This window comes from Myripristis murdjan, chromosome 3 (assembly GCF_902150065.1).
Source record: "Myripristis murdjan chromosome 3, fMyrMur1.1, whole genome shotgun sequence".
Lineage (NCBI taxonomy): Eukaryota > Metazoa > Chordata > Actinopteri > Holocentriformes > Holocentridae > Myripristis > Myripristis murdjan.
In genome coordinates, this window is record NC_043982.1 from 46,904,649 (window position 1) to 46,912,148 (window position 7,500).

The following is a 7,500-nucleotide window of genomic DNA, read 5'->3' on the forward strand; positions in this document are numbered from 1 at the left end:
CATCCGGAGGCTGTTCCCTGCAGCCTCTCCTCCTGGAGTTTGGCTGCACACAGAAACACCTTCATGTCCTGACTGATCTCAAACAAAATGGCAACACATCCGTGAGCATCATTTGTCTTTTATTCACTGAGATCCTCTCCGTTCTATAGGCTACACCACGTAGCACGTAGCACGTAGCATGTAGCATGTAGCATGTAGCACGTAGCATGTAGCACGTAGCATGTAGCACGTAGCATGTGGCAGTAGTTTACAGTTCTATTTATTGCCCTTTAGTGTTTAAAACACATTAACTTGCTTTGTGTGCTCTCCTGAGCACCACAGAAGAAGAGGCAGTGGTGTTGGAGTAGGGTTGCCAACCGTCCCTTGAAATATGGAATCATCCCGTATTTGGCAACTAAAAGACACGTCCTGTATTGTCCCTTATTTTTGAGAGTCTGCCCCCTCTCCTGCTGTTTGACCAATGAGCAGAGCTCATTCACAAACGTCAGTGAGTGTGCACTCCGTTCATTGGTCAAAGCGCTGTCACTCAGCGTTGCTAAGCTACACTGTGCCCGCCCCGCCATAGCAACAGCAGCAGGTAACTGGGAGCCAGGAGGTTGCTGTGTCTAAAACAAACATGGCTGATACCGGCCGCACGGACTCCGCTGATTTGGACAGTACTCCGCTGAGAAAAAATGTGAAAAGGCCTCAAAAATACAGGCACAAGTGAGAAAAAGAAAATGGAAAAAAAAATGAATAGACGTCCACCTCCCGTGTGTTTGGGGGTCGGCGTTCTTTATCTGTCTGCGTGAAAGGTGGTAACCCTACGTTGGAGGAGTTCTGACACTGACACTTAATTTAGATGAACAGTTCCTGCCTTCAAAATAGCACAAAGAAAGGGTTCCTCCAGGAACCTTTGTAGTCTGACAGGTCCCTCTAAGAACCCATGTTTTTCCAGGGGTTCCTGCAGGCCCCCAGCAGGTTCCACCAGTGTTTCATTTTAATGAACCTCTGCAGGAGCCTGCAGGAACCTTTTCTTTCAGGGTGGACAGCAGCCAGGGGAGGCGAGGCTGTTTGACTGAGAAGCCAAATCTTGTCCAGCCAATCAGACCTCCTCCTCAACAGGGGTTTTCAAAGTGGGTTCCACGGCCCCCCGGGGGTCCATGAGGGGCTTCCAAGGGGCCCTCAGCAAAATGAAGAGGCGTTAAATGTAAATCACTGCAAATTGTTAGAATGCAGAAAATGTGTGAGTGATCATCTGAACATTTTCTTCTTTCTGCTTTAATCTCAGCTCCGTTTGATTTGTCAGGTCTGACTGACTGTTTAACCCTTTAGACCTGAGAAACTTCGCCGGGTTTCTGTCAGAAACATGAGCAAATTAGCCAAAGAAAAATAACTTGAGCATCAGTGAAATTTTATTTTTTAAAATTACAGGGAAAATACCAGAAAAAAAACTATATTTATAATGATTGAGACAATATATTCAAATGTCAGATCAGTGATGCTGGATCAGACCTTAGACTGCATTCACATGCATTTATCACCGAAGACAAACCAAAATATCCCTTAACATCTCTTAATGTCTGGGTTCCTACAGGTTGATGAAAGTTGGCTCTCGGGTCGAGAATATGAACAAGTTCTGTCAACTCAGCAACTTAAACAGCAACAAGCAGAGCAGCCGCACAAATCCAGACAGTCCTGATGCAGCAGAGCCCTTTATTTACTAAGGTCACTTCACTAACTCTACTGGGTCCGACTGTAAATGTGTGAGATCTGAACTGAATAACGAACCAAAGTCAGGATACAGCTGCTTGTGTCCTCGACTCAAATCAAACCCTTGATCATTCAGCATTATAACTCCTCATTACCATCTAATTCTGAACTTTTATTGAAGACCTGCAGGTGAGCAGGATGCTATCAAATAATCCGGCGTTATTGGCCAAGGCTCAGGGCTTCATCCCTAACCCAGATATGCAGCCCGTCCTGCGCCAGGGGGCCGACAGAGCCAGAGCCAAACCTGCGGAGCGATGCCAGGAAACGAGAGCGAGTTTCAAGGGTGGGCAGCTCCGGGGGAAAAGCGGTAACACTCGTTAGCTACATGAGAAAACCAGACAATTAGGATTCTCAGAGATACAGAGAGAAACAGTCTTTGTCTGGGTCCCTCCATTTGCTTTCCACGCTGCTAGACGGAGCTGATAAGTATCTTGTAATATCCAGGGTCGAGCTATATCCACTGGCGAGGGCGCAGACAATGAAGCGGCACACTGAATGGTCTCGCCACAAACCTCAGGTTCATGTGAGTAGAGTTACACCCCAGATAAAACGGTGCTAACAGCTTCCTTTATCCGCCCGCCAAGCCTCCGTATCTGTTACTCTGATCAAAGAATCCAAAATAATTCATGCTCTTGACCTGCGTGCACATTATGAATAAATCCTCGTAAACACGACTCTCATTCTTAATTTGATTCCATCAAACGGTGTGAATGTGCCGCAGCCACACACACATCCCTCCAAGTAATTTGTTGTTTTCTCCAAGTTAAAGCCACTCCTGCTGCACTTCTGTAACACACACATACACACACACTACGACTGTAATCAGACCTGTTATTAAAGCTCTCTGGAGGCTCATTAGCCACAGGATTTCTGGGTAATGAAGTCATTCACACAACACAGTCCAGCGGAGCAAAGAAACATCTCAGCTCTGCTTTCACAGTCAGACACGACCTAATATATCCTGCTGGAGAAACTACAGCAAGTTAGTGTGTGTGTGTGTGTGTGTGTGTGTGTGTGTGGGACGGATCACTGTGTTATGATAAGTGACAGCTGAGGTCTATCCTGTTAGCCAGTTAGCTGGTTAGCCGGTTTGTGTCCAGCAGCAGAAACAACAAACTAACTGATCGGATGTAACAGGATGTAACATAACAGGATGTAAGGTCATGTAACAGGATGTAACAGGATGTAAGGTTATGTAACAGGATGTAACAGGATGTAACATAACAGGATGTAAGGTCATGTAACAGGATGTAACAGGATGTAAGGTCATGTAACAGGATGTAACAGGATGTAAGGTGATGTAAGGTTATGTAACAGGATGTAACATAACAGGATGTAATAGGATGTAATGTGATGTAACAGGATGTAACAGGAACTGGCAAAGACGTACAATGAATACTAAATGAAAATTGATTCTGTTGCTGAAACTGCAGTGTTTCTCTGGCGCAACAATGTTATTCCAGCGAAAGTCACTGTCCACTTTAACATCAATCACATAACACAGAGCAAAGTCCAACTGTTTAAAAACTCACTCAAACCTTCCACAGCTAAAGACATGTTGCTATGTAGCCATGCTTACATGCCTTAAACCGTCTTTCATTTCCCATTGAACCAACATCCTGTTGCATCCCATGCCGTTTGGTTTCAGAGCTCTTCAGTCTACACACACTGCCAAATGCAACTTTCTAGTAAAGTTAAAGTCAGTGACGGACGAGGGAGGCACTGTTGGGCCTATAGTCCTGGACCTGCGAAAGGCATTTCCTACAGTGAACCACAAGATCCTAATTGCCAAGCTCTCCACATTTAATCTTTCCCATGATGCTTCACGTGGACAGAATCAAATCTAAATAAGAGAACTCAGCGTGTGAACGTTCACAACCACCAATCAGATGCTCTTAACACTCACACTGGTGTCCCACAAGGATCACTACTAGCTCCACTTTTGTTTAGCCTCTGTGTAAAGGACTTGCCCTCTGTGTGCTCTGATGTAGAGATTCAGCGATACGCTGATGACACACTGATTTATGCAGATGGCAGCACAAAACAACAGGCTGCAGCAAAACCCACTAACGCCGTGGGCCACATCACAAATCAGCTAAATCAATCATGACTTCAACTTAATGTAACTAAAACTGTTTCTCTCTCTCAAAAAAAAAAAAAAAACATGCACCACCTCAGAACCAGTAATATGTTATCAGATGAAAAGTTACAAGTTGTTTGTGAGTTTAAACATCTGGGCATCCTGATTGATTCTCAGCTTTCTTTCAAATCTCATGCAAAAAAAAAAGTCACAGGGTCAAGTTCAACTTAACTTAGTTGCAATTTATTAGAAATTCAATGACCTCTGATGCAGCCAAGTTAGCAGGTTTTGCACAAGCTAATGAAACAACAGTTAAGCTGCTTGAAACTCTGTACAAACAAACCCTCAAAGTTTTGGACCGGAGGCCAAACACCGATCACCACTGCCTCATTTTAAGGAAATATAACCTGTACTGTAGATGATACTGTGTGTGTGTGTGTGTGTGTGTGTGTGTGTGTGTGTGTTGTTTAGTTCTCTGGGTGTGATCTGAGTCCACATGGTGCTGAATCTCCTCATTAGCTGCTAATCCACAGCTGGATTTGTATCTCCATTCACTTCCACAGCAAAACAGCTCCCAAAATAAAACGCCTTCAGCACAGAAACCAAGAGAGGATTCAGATCCTGCTGCACCTTTTTGAGGAAATGAAACGTTTCTTTTCTTTCTATTTTTCCATTTAAATTAGAAAATAAATCTGGCAGTTAGCGTCCACTTGGTCACCCTACGCCAGAAGAAACAAACTCAAGTAACTGTAATTACACAGAACAGGGACGTCCAGTTCAGTTTGCCTTGAATAATTTTCTTGAAAGGGCTCTGACTGTGTAGATCTGGATCAGACAGAGCAGCCAGATGGTGCAGATGGTGTGACATGAGCTGATCACTTCTAGAATCCATGAACAGAATCACCTCCAATTCTCTCTGAGCTGAAGAAAGTCCTGCTACCACTTTACTTATTTTATTGATTTATTGATTTATTGTGGTGTAATTACACTTATCCTATCAGGTCACTTGCTCCTGGCGTAGGGTTACTATGTGGAAGCTTCCTGCAGGCGCCGCCTGCTGGATCTACTTTCCTGTTTAAATAGGAAAATAACACAAAGGTTTCTGTGCTGACAGTGTTTTATTTTTGGAGCTGTTTCAGTGGGGAAGTGAATGGAGAGATACACACACAGTGCTGTGGATTAGCAGCTTAACACACACACACACACACATACACACACAACACTACACTACAGCAGACGACGGGAGTTAAAACAGGACTGTGAATCTTAATGAGAGAAATAAAAGAAACACAAACTGAGACAAACAGAAACACAGAAGAAACACACACACACACACACACACACACACACACAGAGAATGAACAGGATGAACGAGTTAACTGGATGTGCAGCCTATAAATGAGGCTTATTATCCACCATAAATGTGTATGGGGTTTTACCGTGGGCTGTGTGTCTCAGCTCACACACATTCCAGGCGTTTGCTTGGTAAAACTGATGAGTTTATTGTGGCTGATTCCAGTTTGGCCCGGTTTAATCCTTCAAAGGAGCGGAGCGTGAGATCAGATATCAGCTGTAAGTCCTGCCGTCTGTCAGCACATCGCTTTGTGGCTGCGCTCTCTGCCAAGAGCCTCCGAGCAGAGCTGCTGCCCGGCTAAGCTGCCCTGCTTTGACCATTTTTATTCATTTTAGAGAAAAAAAATATTTATTTATTTATTTAAAGGTTTTACTTCACCCTGGTAGCAAAATTAACTGTTTTTCCTTGAATTTTTAATATTTTGTGGAGAATTTTGTTTTCTTCTCCTCCTCCTTCTTTTTGTTGTTGGTGTGATTATTATTATTATTACTATTATTATTATTAGCATTATTATTAAAAATTTAACTTTGTGGCAAATTTACAATAATGTTCTTGTTATTCAACTTTAAGTGTGCAGTATATTTATAATAATTACAAATAGTTTTATGGGTTTGGTGTATGCTTTTCTTCTTTCACTTTTTTCTCACAAATTTTTTGGTCATTTAAACACAAGATTTTTTCTTCTTTTTTTAAGATTATTTATCATCATTTCTACTTTATTTGACAGTGACAGCAGAGAGAGAGAGAGACAGGACAGGCAGGACAGAGAGAGAGAGACAAGCAGGGCAGAGAGAGAGAGACAGGATGGGGGGGTTTGTGGCTCTTGTGTCCTCCATGCTTATCTGTTTACTAATGAAACTATGAGTTTGCTGTTGAGTGTTTCAGTGATCCAGGTTCTCCTACACAGATCTAGAAATGTCACCACACCAGCGGATACGGCAGCAGAGGACACGGCTGCAGAGGACACAGTGGCAGACATGGTGGCAGACACGGTGGCGGACACGGTGGTGGACACGGTGGCGGACACGGTAGCGGACACGGTAGCGAACATGGAGGGGTCAGACACTGGTGGACATGGTGGCGGACACGGTGGCGGACACGGTGGCGGACACGGTGGCGGACATGGTGGCGGACACGGTGGCAGACGTGGCGGACACAGTGGTGGACACGGTGGTGACATGGAGGGGTCAGACATGGTGGTGGACACGGTGGCGGATACAGTAGCGGACACGGTGGCGGACATGATGGCAGACATGGCGGACATGGTGGCGGACGCGGTGGTGGACATGGCAGACACGGTGGCGGACGCGGTGGCGGACGCGGTGGCGGACATGATGGCAGACATGGCAGACACGGTGGCGGACGCGGTGGCGGACGCGGTGGCGGACGCGGTGGCGGACGCGGCAGCTCAGCTGAGGCGGCGGTACAACTGAAAGTGAACACGCTGCACACCGCAGAGCTCTCTGCAGGTCGGCTGCTGCACCTGAAGGTTCATGTGAGTTCACGGGACTCGTTAGGCTAATTGTGACAAACTGAGGAACGAATGAATGGTCTGCATTTTGATCATAAACAAAGCGTGCCATTGTGAATGAAACACAATGGACTCTGCTGTCAGCAGCTGGGCTAATTATTTCCCATTAGGGCTTTTAAAGTCCTTCTGTACATGAATACCTCGCAGTTGACTTTGCTCTCTGATGGATTTTTTTCTGTTTTGTCGACATTCATCTGTCAGGGAGGTTAACACGACAGAGGGGGGCGCTGCTGAGCATCGATCAGAATCACCAGGCTCCGGAAATTAAAGGATTTAAAATACATTTTATTTCAAATTGAATTGATTAGCACCATCAGATGTGGTCTGATGTTTGCATCAGAAAGCCACAGTGGTAAAGTAACTCATTACTATTTAATTCTAACTTTACCTCAGGTAGAAATCCTATTCATGATAAGCCCCACCCCCCAATGACATCAGAGGGTGGGGCTACGACTCAATGTCATAACTTCCAAGTAGAAGCTCAAATTTCCACCAAATTTAGTGGGCAGCTTGGATGTGGGCCAAGGAGGAGGGGCCAAACTTCTCCTGCCCTATGGCCTAAAAGGGCCGTGGCAGTGGGCGTGGCAGTGGGCGTGGCCTGTCACAAAGCAGCTCCTAACCTCTGAGTGGATTCACGTGTCATCACAACCTTGAGCAGGTCTGACAGAAGACCTGGTTCACTTTACAGACTGTCCAGCCAAAAGGGGCATGGCCTAACACAAACAGTCACATGACTTCTCTACAGATTTGCATAACACCGCAAAATGCTGAGTCCAGCTTTGT

At 45.1% G+C, this 7,500-nt stretch overlaps 1 protein-coding gene across 1 annotated transcript in view; it reads right to left on the bottom strand.

The window, feature by feature from the left end:
• The window catches only part of otog (otogelin), a 93,602-nt gene that overhangs the window by 42,357 nt on the left and 43,745 nt on the right, over window positions 1-7,500 (bottom strand). The window lies entirely within an intron of this gene.